We start from the raw sequence: 13,381 nt of genomic DNA, 5'->3' as shown, positions 1-13,381 counted from the left end.
ACTGCTGATCCATCCAGAAATTGATGGCTAAAGCAGTTCCGGTTCCAAGTTAGATTTTTAAAACATTTATCGATATCACCAATTAAGTGGTATTCATCAAAATATACCGGGCGACTAGGGACGCCAATGGATAAGATTCAGTATGGGTTTGCCTCAACTCAAATCTGAACCGAATCAACCTCAACCCAATCCCTGGCCCAACCCAGCCAGCTAAACAAACAGGGGATGTACAAGTTGCCCTCCCACCCATATATAATACATTTATCCCAACCAAAGTTATATTTACGAGTATTTTAGTACTGGTTCAATACAGACTCGTCACTTTATCTCAAACATAAACCAAAACCCAATTAAGAATGATCCAATACTAACTCTATAGAGTCGTGCCAGACTGGTTTTTTATCACTTAATCTGATCCATTGACACCTTTAATTTTATCCGTCAAAACTCTTCTAGTATCATACCTTTTCGGCATCGTGGATATTGCCTAAAATAAATCCAAGGGTAAAAAGAGTTTGGGCTTGAAATACAGCGACCCCACATAATATAGTTAGGTAGGACTCAATTGAGTTGAGTTGGATAGGATTTGCGGCCTTAACTTAGGGCTAGCCATTGGTCAGGTCATCATAAGGGCTGCTGAAGTGGCTAAAAGCCTAAATAAATTGACTCATTGCTTTCCCTTTTGGTGAACAAATTCTTAGGCAGGTTGTGGGCTCTACTCTACAATGAAACCATGGCATGTTGGGTTGATTACTCTCCTCCTAAACATTTTATTTTATTCACAATAAAGTACTTTCATCAGTTCATGCTGTAATTTCACTATTTTTTTTTTTGAAATTAATTGAAGCTTGCCTTGATCATCCATCATTGAAATGGAATCTGCCCCTGGCAATATCAAAGTATATAGTGGAAAAGAAAAGAAGGGGAGGAGCTAAACTTGCATATGATTGGATTGGAGTCTATTGTGTCCAAAATCAAATATGATTAGATAATTACAGCAATTTGTCTTTTCTTATGTAGCATTGGGTGTTCTTTTCTCAATAAATTGGACCAAGTTGAACGGCTGAGATCTCCGGATAGAGCATCTTCTGAGCGTTAGTACTCCACATAATGAACAATACGAGGTAGTTGGGACTTGGGACGGGGCTCAACATGTGGACTTGTTTCATTCACTTTCTACTATACACATTACATACATACATACACATACTCCAAAAGCAACTTTATGGGTCTCAATAGTCCATTGAGCAATGATCTCATTCTCTAATCACAATTAAAATTAATTAAAGAGTTTTTTTTTTTCAATTTTCTATTTCTCTTTTATTTTCTGTAAAACCAAACACTTTGGGCAAGTGTTTCTCAAATAAAAATTACTCAGATAAATGAAATTTCAACATTATTATGTGATATAAGTCATCTGAGTAAAAAGAGAGACAGGAAGAAGAAAGTGTTATCGGCACGCAAATAAATTCCTTATCAATTTACAAGAAAATATTAATTACTTGGATAATTGATAGTCTCTGATATCTTTGCAGGTCCAATATAGCGGCAAATGAACACAAGAATCATGATCAATTTATCAATTGATTTCCTCCATCACGCGGTGATTTCCTACCCGTCTTCCATATTCAAGCATTTGTATAAGATTGGAGTCCATGGACATGGGTACTGACCTGTAACCGGCATCTAGGGAAGCATGTGGTAGTTGCTCTGTTTCACCTAACAAGGCCCATTTAGTTTGTTTCTAAGATAATATCAATGAGTGATCAATTCAACTCGGTTGGGTCCATTTGAACAGCTTACAGGTTGGTTTGGTACTTGAGTGGCCACATGACCATGTGGGTTTGCTTGTTGTTCATTGACATGGAGCCAGATGTGGACTGACCTGCTGGCCCCATGCTTACCCCCTTTCACACATCATCAGATCCATACAAATTCAGTTAATAGTAGCCAAGGAAGCAACGACTACTGGTGCATGACAAGCCCTGGTTTGAGTCATATTGGGACAAAGGAACCCTACCTAACCACTGGAACAAATATGGGTCTCTGGTTTCCCACAAAGGACCAACCCTACGAAGTGTCCGGAAAAGCAATGTAGGACCTGATCCAAAACCCCAAAAGAAAATTAATAAAAAAAGGGAGCCTTTGTCAAAGGTGAATTGGGCTGACTGTATAGTAAAATGGGTTGTGTTCAAAGCTGTAGAGAGTAGACAAAAGGTATCCCTACTTTATAAGGAGACAGAAATTGGATCCCTACTTGCTTATACTATGGAGAATTGGAGATGTGATCTTCTCTGCCTAACTTCCTTCCAGTAGAACTACCCAATTATCACCAAATGTTCAAAATTCAAATGGCCATAAGGAAAAAAAAAAAAAACCCTGACCCACCTTAGACAATGATGTGCATTTGTTCTTTTTCTTGACAGAAAAGAGAATGAGGATGTGGATGAAGAAATTTCATATTTTGGCAAAATCTAAGCTCCTAAAATTTTGATTTTCAGACTGAAATATCTGAACTTTCTGTGCAACTTTCTTCTGTTTCTTTACCCCTTGTAATTTGTGTTGATGTAATGGGTAAGGAAAACAATGTTTTCATCTTCAGAGGGGCAAAAAGTACATTACGTCTAGCTCAAATATTTCATATCGGAAAAAAAAAAAAACTTAGGAGAAATTTCTTTTGATAATAAAGCAAGATTTTCGGAAGAGCATTTAGATAATTAAAAAAAGTGGTTGTTTAGTTTCTCAAAAGACAAAAGAGGAAAAAGAAATTCCCCTATAAAAAGTCTCTTTAGCATTTGCTTTACTGTACTCCCGACATGCAATGAACCATACAATCATGTTAGTTATAATATAGTGGGTGGCCTTTTTCCCAATACAAAGAAGAGTCACCCCACCAAGTGAAAAGGGTTGAGAATGCTGGAGAAAGCCAATTGGCCATCCATGATCTTTCATTCAACAACAACAGAAATAATAATAATAAAAAAAAAAGTGGTATCTACCCACTTTAATTTTGATGGGGCTGAAAACAATCAAAGTGTCACAAATTGAGTGGAGCCTCATGCCTTTTTTTCTGCTTTTAGTATCCATGATTGTGGCATCCAATTTCTCAAAGTGTTCCTTAGATTAATGAAATGAACACCCCACAGTATCAGACATCTATTTTATATGAATTCAGCCATAAACTGATGAAAGATCTCAAGATCTCTGGAAAGTAATTCATCACTAGCTCCAGGAGCCCACTAATGTAATTTAGTGGTCTTTATTTAATAAATTATAATCGGGTATGTTAGTGGTCCATTAAATGGTTCTCCATCAGACATGTTATATCATAATATAGTAACACTGGTTACTGAATTCACTGGGACCATCCTGTGGTGGAAAACAGGGCCACGTAGTCCATGTCATCGATGTGAAGATTAAGATTCTCTCAAACATGGGAGAGTGGGCATTCTTCCTTTCTCTAATTACCCAACCACGAAAGCAGCCTTTCTTTCCTTCCACGAAGGAGCAAAAGCTTCTCGTCGAGAGAATCAACCTCTCTCTCTCTCCAATCTCGATGAGCCTCAACATATTTATCAGCAATTCTTTTCTGAATTAATCCCATGTTTGAATTTTGATTTTTCTCATCCTCTCCACAGTTCTACTGCACAGCAGCACAACCTACTCTTTTCTCCTGTTGAATCACAGGCAGGAAAAGGGATTTGGACAAATTTGATCCACGAAACAGGTGGAGGATGAAGCATTTCGGGATTGATGGATTCCTATACTGGATTTGGCCAATGTGGATGCTTGCGTTAGTTCCTGCTTCCCACATGACAATTGTTCCAATTGTTGGAATCAGTGGATAAAGATGCTGGTTTTGATACGTATTATCAGGCAAAAATAAAAGAAATCCAAAGTAAATAATTAATTCTGTTTGGATCATAACTAATCAGAATATATAACTTGGATTTGATTTATGTTATATTTCATTAATTATTAAACTAGCTACTTACATCATTATTTATGTTATAATTATTATGACTATGTAACTCGACCTGATTCGTAAAATTTCAAATCCAAAATATCATATTTGGATTTAATCTGAATCGGTTTTATTGTCTTTTTATAAAGCCATAAAGGTAAGATTCAGTCATTAAATGCTCAGATTATAATAGCGTAGAATTCAAACAGCAAGAAAAGTGAAAAAATACAAATAATAAAAAATAGAGTAAACTTGTTGTTGAGCAAAAGAAGTATAACCATGAGCACCGGGAGAGGAAGATCTGAGAATCCTATGCAGGCAGCGTAAAAACCAGAAATGCAGTTGGGGTATTAATTGGATTGTTTCTAATTATTAAACGGATGTTAAGTTTAGGAGTATTTATTTAAAAAATAAGTGCTCATGAGTCTTTGGTGAAAACATATTTATTTAAGATAGAAGTAGTATGGGTATTTTCAAAATAATGTAGTGTGCCAATCCAAAATAAGTATTTATTCAAATAAACATTTATTTTTAATCACTCCCAAACGTAGCCTTATTAATGTAACAAGAGATGTTTTCGAAATCTATTGACCTCGATCCCGTATTGCAACGGGCCTCAAATTCAATCTCAAATGAATGGCAAATATAGAACCTGCGCCCTGTTAATTGGTCCAGGGTCTATTGAGTACCCACTGGCCACTGCCACACTTGTGTCAGGATAGACAGGCCTTTTTATGTGCCGAATCCTCCATGAGCCATGAGATGTGTCATGCGTAGAAGCTTTAGACTTTGGAGGATTGAACAACCCGGACTTTTTATTGCCACGTGGCAAGGCCTGTTGGTGGTTGGGGGTGAAGTTGCCACATGGGAAGAGTTTTGAGTTTTGACCCAAAGAATCACATTAGTCAAGACTCAAGACTGTTCACCTTTTCTCTGGACAGTGCAAAATAGTGTAAGAGAGCAGCATTAAACCTAGGCCTTTGGAAAAAACAGCGAACCCGGGTTTCCTGATCCTCCCTTCGTTTTCACGTGAACATGTTCGTCTTTTCCAAATATTTTCTCTCTTGAAAGTCATGTTGAACTTTGCAACGCTGTTACTACAATAGTCAATAAGAGATTGCTCGGACTCAGAATGAAGCTTCCGCTCCACCCCTCTTTGTTGCGCAACTTGCGGAGGAGGCTGACGGGCAACCGGCTGGAAAGGTTCTTTTCTCATCGGTACACAGTAACTCGGATCCTCGGCACAAATGGAATGCAACCTGAACCTCTACCAAATAAATAATGCTGCCAAGGCTTACAAATAAGATTTCTATTTATTTATTCTTTCTTTGTTCTGATTAGGCTCCATTCACGGGCAAGACTGGCGCTAAAGAAGTAAAGATGACGTCGGTTTGAAAATCACAGCCTTCTCACACTGAATTCTGAAACAGTGCACATATGTAAGCGTGCACTGTGGAGACTGGAGAGCTGCAGTGCAGAGAGCAGAGAGCTTCTTCATACCTTCCACGAGGTGAGATCAGATGTCGAGAGGTATGTGGTCTCTCGTGATAAAGATGGCGACAAAAATGGCCTCTGAATGGTAATGGTACTGGTTATGATCCATCACGTTTTCGCTACAAAACCAACCAAGAATTGAAACCCCTGAATCCACTTTAGCTTTCACAATCCCTGATTTATTAATGAAGGGTGGTGATTTGATTTTCAGACATCAGATTTTCAACTGCGTTAATAAGGTTCAAAGTATTGATACAATATAAAAATATCATACCATATCGCGCCTTCGGTGTATGAATATAACCATAATTATACGATAAAACTTGGATGACATCAGATTTGAATCTACAATATCCCTAACCACCTTGTAATTGTATTATCATATCGTCCAATCCAATGGTGAAAAGGGAAACTGTGAAGGTCACCTTCATGTGGGGACATTTTATCAAATCTCCAACCTGTAATGAAAATGTTTTCTATATTAAAATTGGGTACTGATTAGTAGAGTCAGTGGAATGAGACCGTGAGAAATGATATCACAAAATGGTCAATTAGTAGCTTTAAGTATGATGGTGCCGTGACCATGACATTAGCAATTGTCGTGGATGAATTAACGTCTCAACTCTCAACGGAATTTGAATTGAATCCCAAGCCTCAACTCTCAACTCTCAAGACAAGCATCTATGCCAGTCATTTAAGTCAATAGTGGAAGATGTGGTGAGGCTGGGCTAAGATGAGACCTGGGACCCACCAGGATACAGATTCCAATCTTAAGATGAGTCTTGCAGGACTCATGATCTTTTAATTTTTTTTTCTGGTTAAAGAAAATTTCAATAAAAAATAATTAAGAATTCCAAGAACAGATCACACTACATTAACTAGGAGACGACTCCAACCTAATCCTATCTAATAACCAGCTTGGAGGATAACTAACAACACTAATCCTATCTAATAATCACACAAACTTTATTCAATACAAAAAGGGAGTGTTTTTGGACAAGCAGCACCACAATACAAAATACAATCTACCAAGGTGTTTGGCATCATGGTCGTTTCTCTCAGGCATTTTTGCAATGTCAATGCTATATAGACATTTATTCTCTCCCTCATTTTTTTGGGATTCTAGCTGATAAGGGCAACTTTTGGGCCTTAATATCAATAAAAATAATTTTTTAATATAATTTCTAAAATATATTAATTTTTTTTTGTAAAATATCAAAAGGGGTAAGAATACTGTTCATCTCATTTTTCTTCCAGACCACCGAACAAATCTCTCTCTCTCTCTCTCCTTTTTCTTCTTCTTAAGATACCTCTACCCTTTTGTTGTTCTTGAATTTTGATTTGTTTTCTTTGTAATCCATTAGGAGTGCATTCCTTTGCTTGATTTTCTAGAGAGACCAGCACTGAATCTGGCAAGTCCATTCCTCTGCTTTTCGATTCTCCATCTCCAAGCTTCCCACCCCTTTGGTAAGAAAATCGCATTGGTACCTCAATCTCTTCTTCCTGTCCTTCACCCCGACAAACTTAACGTACATCACATCAAGGTAGGCGGAAGTCAACTGCATGGCTAGCTGGACTATCTCTTCTTCGTGTTGCACAACAGCCTTGAATGTTCTTTTGTAATTGGCCAGGTGACCCAACGCTCGAATGACAACTCTTTGCTCGACCCAACTGATCTTCCCTTGAAGAAGCTCCATCAGTGGTGATTACGCCAGATTTCACAACTATGAACCTTGTTCATAGTGTAGGAATCGATGACGTGAGCAGCATAATAGGGGATGTAAATATTCTGGTCTCTCAAAAGCTTGTTAGAGGTATCTGAAGCAGTTTTGGACGTCATTAAAGCCTAGAAATCGGGATTGGGGGAGATTTATTCGGTGGTTTGAAGGAGGAAGGAGATGAATAGTATTTCTGCCCCTATTTGATATTTTAAAAAAAAGTTAATCTATTTTAATAATTATATTAAAAAGATTATTCTTATTGATATTAGGACCAAAAGTTACTTCAAATTCTGTGAGAGAATTTTTGGAGAAAACATCATTTTGATGTTTCTTGCAATGAAAACAACATTTTACCTTTTTGTCCATGTGGTGTCCAAAATGGCATCAAATAACACAAAATACGCACAAAAAAAAAAAAAAAACAGAATTACTATACCAATGATGACAAACATTCCCTAAGGCTGTGTTTGGTTTGAAGAAAAGGGTAGAGAACAGAAACAAAACTTATACAAATTTCCCTACCTCCCCCTTCCTTTCTTTATCTTTTCCTTTCCTTCAAACCAAAAATAGCCTAAGAATTCACAATCACTTTCTAAGATGACGTTGTAATCACCCAACAAGCTTGCTAGATTTAAACCAAAAAGCACAACAAACGCCTCCCGCTTGAAAGAGAGACGAACCACTGCTCTGGTCAAAGTTAAAAAGAGAACCAACTCTGCAAGGCAATTCCTAATAAAGACACCGCAAGGACCAATGTTAAGCTTAACACTGGCATCAACACTAATTTTGAAGCTGCCTTTTGAAGGGGGCTCCCACCAGTGCCCATGATCTGATTTGGTCAATCTCATGGCCTCATGGCAGATCAACCCTTGTACCGAAGGCTCACTCTTAACAGGCCACCCATAAAATTTTGGTGCAATTGGACTTGGAGCTTGACACAAGCTCGGATCTGCTACCCACAAGACACTACAGCCATTCGTCTCAAATGCATTTTGTACTTCTAATATGCTGTCATTGATAGGGTAGTATTCAAGGTGTGCGGCTGTGAAGTAAACTTTGTTTTTTGGCTCAGGCCTGATGCAGGTCCAGGCCCAAACACAAAATTTAGGCCCAAGGCCAGAATTTCTGGGCTAGTTTGAAAATGATCACTCCTGTGAGCCCCCAAACTTACAGGGATCACATTCACACACCATCAGAAAACGTATAGAAGAAGGTTAACACGCATTCTCGACGAGAGTGTTGTCACTTGTCAATGAATCAGAACTCGTCATATCGATAACGTAAATAATTCTGTTGAAAGCTAATTTAAATATCATCTTCTTATTTAGCTTTGGTCCTCGGTGAGTAAACTTCTTTGGGTGGGCACTGGGCTCTGGGCATTCATAAACGCCAACGAGCAATGGTTAGCAGTTGGTACAATGCAGATTTCATTAGCAGGCCTGGAGAAAATTTTGAACTTTTGAAGAGTAAACTGAGTCATAGTTGTCTATTGTCTAGCTTCCCAATCCTAATATCGGGAGCAAGAGTGTAGGACAGAGATCTCCTTTCAGGTTTCAGGTTTTGCTTTGCTTACACGTTTCCATGTCTGGTACGCTCCACCAATTCCATGTGAGAGGACGTTAGACGAAGACTCTAATGATCTAATCTATCATTTGGAAACAACCCATCTGGACTGAAGGAATACTCCAGATGAGTTGTTTATGATGCACTGCACTGCACTCCCAAGAGGTACAAAGAAAACATTATATCCTTTCGGCATTGATCGTATAATTAACAATTACCCTTCCTCTCGTCTTGGTGGGTAAAGCTGTGGAGTCATTAGTTGTATGCGGACAATATATGCAGTCCATCAACGTACTAACTTTTAGACCGGCCATTGTCTTTATCCCATTCAAAATGTGGCAGAAGCTTTCAGATAGCCCCACCATTGTTATCAACTCACCTGTACAAAAATAGACTACCACAGTACCCATACTAACCCAATGACATGTCTCAAGGGAAAAGATTAAATTAAACTTACCAGAAAATGAAAAGACAGAGGAAAGGATCAAACTAATAGGGTGGCCCTGAACAACTAAGTATGGCAATCAGGCAATGACACTATTTTCCTTGGGGAGGAGGCGCACATGGCACCACGCAGTCAGCTTGATTTTTAAATCTTGCATCTATGATTGGTACCATTAACTCAATGCATTGCAAGGGACTTACAAGAATCTTCCAAACCAAGAAGGGGTCATTGAAAGATCAACTTTTCCATTCAATCATAAAAATGAGGGAGTTGAAGGATAAAAAATTAGTTACTGCCACGGGATAGAATAAGATCTATTGGTTTGCTACAAGAAAAAAAATCAATGCAAATCCATCAGGTTTTTTAACCCCCCCCCCCCTCAAAAAAAAAAAAAAAAAACCCTCAAACAGAAAAAGGAAAAATGAAATTAACAGGTCAACACAATTAGAAGTAGAAACTAGAAAGTACATTCAGTCATCCTGTTGAGTTCAGAATCATTCTCTAGAAGGTTCCATTAGAAAACCTGGTAATCCACCTAGCCTAACATCTTCTGCAGAACCATCCCTCATATGTCAGAAACAACTCCAAGTTTCCAAGACTCCAACCATACTCAACTCAAACTAATCGATCACCAAAAGCTTCAAAGGTAAATCCCTACTTTTAAACTTTCTAAGCTTGCAGGACCTTTTTACTCCAGTCAATCCTTGTGCCATGATCAAACACCAGAAAAATCCTCAACCAACTTAAATTCCCAGTTGGGGAAAAACAAAGAACCACCTGATGTATATCCAATAATGAAACCCCCTTTCCCAACATTCTGAACTATAAATCACATTGACTTGTTAATTCCATTTCTAGGTGGCTTCCATGAGCAGCTTCAAAGGCTCCAAAAAGCTCATACATTGTCTCTGTTTTCATACTCAGCTTCAGGAGTACATTAAGTACCCGAATGATAAGATAAGGTCCCCAGCCAACCATTCATGCAACTTTGATAGTAAAATCATAAGTTTTAAAAACGGGAATCATAGGACAAGCACTAAATGACATGTATGTATCAATCTGCCTATGGGAAAGGCTCGTAGTGAAACCTATTATAAGAATGGGATTTTCCAAAATGACAGAAGAGGGGATCTATAGAACATCGCTGAATATGCAAAACTAATGATCAATGGCCACTGGGTGGATATATTTTAAAGCAGGTTGAAGCAAGAAGTATGGAGTAGCTGGTTTCTGATAGCTGAAGTTCAAGATGCACAATTAATGGCCACTCTTTAACCAAAAATCAATAAATTTTAAAGGAGGTTGAAGCAAGAATTATAGACTAGTAGTTGGTTTCTGATAGCTCAAGTTCAAGATGCACAATTAAAGCAGGTAGAAGCAATACTAGAAAGAGAGTTCCCAGCTCAAGGAGGTCAAAGGTAACTGCATAACTGGAGGTTGGAAAACAGGGGTAGGCTATGAACAAGAGTTGAAGGTGTGAAATGGATACAATTTTCAAAGTTTTAAGGGAGCACAAAGCCAGTCTTATTAAAGGAAGTTAAAGGTTAGATGGTCTGAAAGAAAGTAGGGCCATCATGAACACTGTATTATTGAAAGACTGCCTAAAGAATGCACGTGAGAAATCTGAGGAAAGATAAATCAGTTGGCTACAAAAGGAGGAAAAAAAACTACAGGTAACTGGGTCAACGAACAAAACAGTAACATGGAAGTCTTCTGCAATATTGCAACTGGAGATAAAAAATCAAAAAAAGAAGGGGAAAATTCTTCTCTAAACTTGCCATTGAACAGGTAGAGGTGGAAAATTCTAGAGACAATGATTAGATTGAGCTGTGTAATTCAAATTGACTAGGTACGTATTCAGGAAGATAACAGAAAACGGCTTGAAATGCACTTTCATAGAGAGGACATATGGGATATCTTCAACAGTTCAACCTTAATAAGGATATGCTCCCAAGTCTAGGTTTGCCTTGAATTCCTTTAATTGAAAAATTGATATTTTGAATGTTTTCACAGATCTAACAAAAATAACAGAAGGGATTCTGTTAAGAAATATTTGACTGGCATTTTCCCCCTTTTCTTTTACGAAGGAAATTAATATTGATTGCTGCATTTTTCACATTCACTCCTGGGAAATGTTATGTAAATATGTTCTACACTGAGGAAATTGAAGGCGAGTGCATGTTAAATCATATCTAAAATTAGGGGTGCAACTTGGGCCTAGTTATCCCGAACCCAACCCAAAAGAAAAAAAGGGTTGGATTGAAGGTCGGGTTAGGGTTTAGAAGGGGCCCAAATGGGTGATCCTGGCCAAATGGGGTCAATTGGAATATGGGATTTAGAAGGGGCCTCAGGGAAAATGAATGTGCTTCTTTAGTTCAGTTGCTGGATCTTTTAGGACAAGTTCATTTGGACCCATCCTTGGAAGATTCTAGAATATGGAAAGGTTCCTCAGATGGTCTCTTCTCTCATTCCTCCCTTTTTAGTGTTCTTGCCACACCTAACAACCCGAATGGGGACTTTCTTTTTTTTTTTATCAATAACAACTTCAGCAATTTTATTAAAATATCACAAGAATAGTTACAGCAAGGAAGACAAACACTCTTATCTTCCAAAAACAACTTAAGTCCTCAAAGAAAGAAAAGGAAAAAAAAAAGCAATTTAGTTACAACTTAGCCCAAAACATTACATCCCTTTCTATCCCCTATTTAGCTAGCCCATCAGCTATAGAGTTAGCTGATCTTTTAACCCAACTCATCCTGATTTCCATTTCCCGCACCAGCCACTTGAACTTTCTTCTCTCATTGCTGTACTTCCATAATCCACAGTTGTCTTTCCTCAGCCACCCTATTACCACCTCTGAGTCCCCTTCAATTATGAGTTTTCTGACGTCCATCTCCTTAGCTTTCTGAACTCCTTCCATAACTGCCAAGATCTCAGCTCTAAGAGAATCCCCCACTCCAATTGGACTTGAGAACATGGCTGAAATAACCCCGTTCTCATCCCTAAAAACACCCCCAATCCCTGAATGTCCAGGACTCCCCCTACAACTTCCACCAAAGTTCACTTTTAGGAATCCAGCAGGTGGGGGTGTCCAAGACACCTTCACAACTGATTTGGACTTCATACAGCTTGCAATCTCACCCCACTTCCTCAACATGTCATCCACTGTGTAGTTTGTGAATAGCTCTAGAGATTTCATCCACTGTACAGACCTGTTTTGGATCATAGCCCTCAATTCTTCAGCCCCTCTCTCTTCATCTGAGAAGATTCTAAGATTTCTTTCTTCCCATAAAGACCAGCATACTTCAGCCCCTCTCTCTTTTCATGTACCATCTGAACAAAGGAGAAAAAAGGCTCTACAGATCTGAAGGAGGGTTCCACTTGTGCCCAAAGAGAGAAAAAACCCATTCCCAAATTGACTTTGCAAATTGGTATGACACCATTAAGTGAAAACTAGTCTCCCCATCCGCTTTGCATAGAACACACCAATGAGGTGATAAGCATGTATTGGGTTTCTTCTTTTGAAGCAAATCACCAGCATTGAATCTTTCCAGATAGGCTTCCCAACAAAAACTACCAACCCTAGGAGGAATTGGTCTGCACCAAACCTCATTAACCGGGAAAGGGGAGGTTGCAGGACTGGTGGATTGACATAAGACTTTGAAAAAGGAAGCACAGAAAAAAGAGCCCGTGGGGGTCGGGGTCCAAGTTCTAGAGTCCACCTTAGAGGGGTCAATGAAGACATTATCAAAAAGGTCAAGGAGGCTCAAGACACTGTGGAGGTCAGAGTCCCTCACAGCCCTCCTCAATCCCAAGTTCCACCCAAACCCAGAACTTGAGGAGGAAGGGGTGATGGAAAAAGAAATTGGCTTATTTTTAAACTTAGAGAGGGCATACAAGGAAGGAAACTGGTCCTTAAGTGGAACATTCCCCACCCAAATTTGTTCCCAGGATTTTATGCAAGTGCCAGAATTCAAATCATACCTGACAAGTGGGGAGAAGACTGGAAGCAAATCATGAATGGGTTTCCAAGGTGAATTGCTTGTGGACCTTACTCTGATTCCAGCATCCCATCCATTCTCCATCCCATGTATGCTTGCCACTAATCTAGCCCATAGCTTCTCCTGCTCCAAAGGAAACCTCCACAACCACTTTCCCAAGAGGGCCGAGTTCCTTTTCCCGATATTCTCGAGC

This window comes from Nelumbo nucifera, chromosome 7, assembly GCF_055504915.1.
Source record: "Nelumbo nucifera cultivar China Antique chromosome 7, China Antique-T2T, whole genome shotgun sequence".
Classification (NCBI taxonomy): domain Eukaryota; kingdom Viridiplantae; phylum Streptophyta; class Magnoliopsida; order Proteales; family Nelumbonaceae; genus Nelumbo; species Nelumbo nucifera.
Note: the sequence above shows the minus strand (reverse complement) of the source record.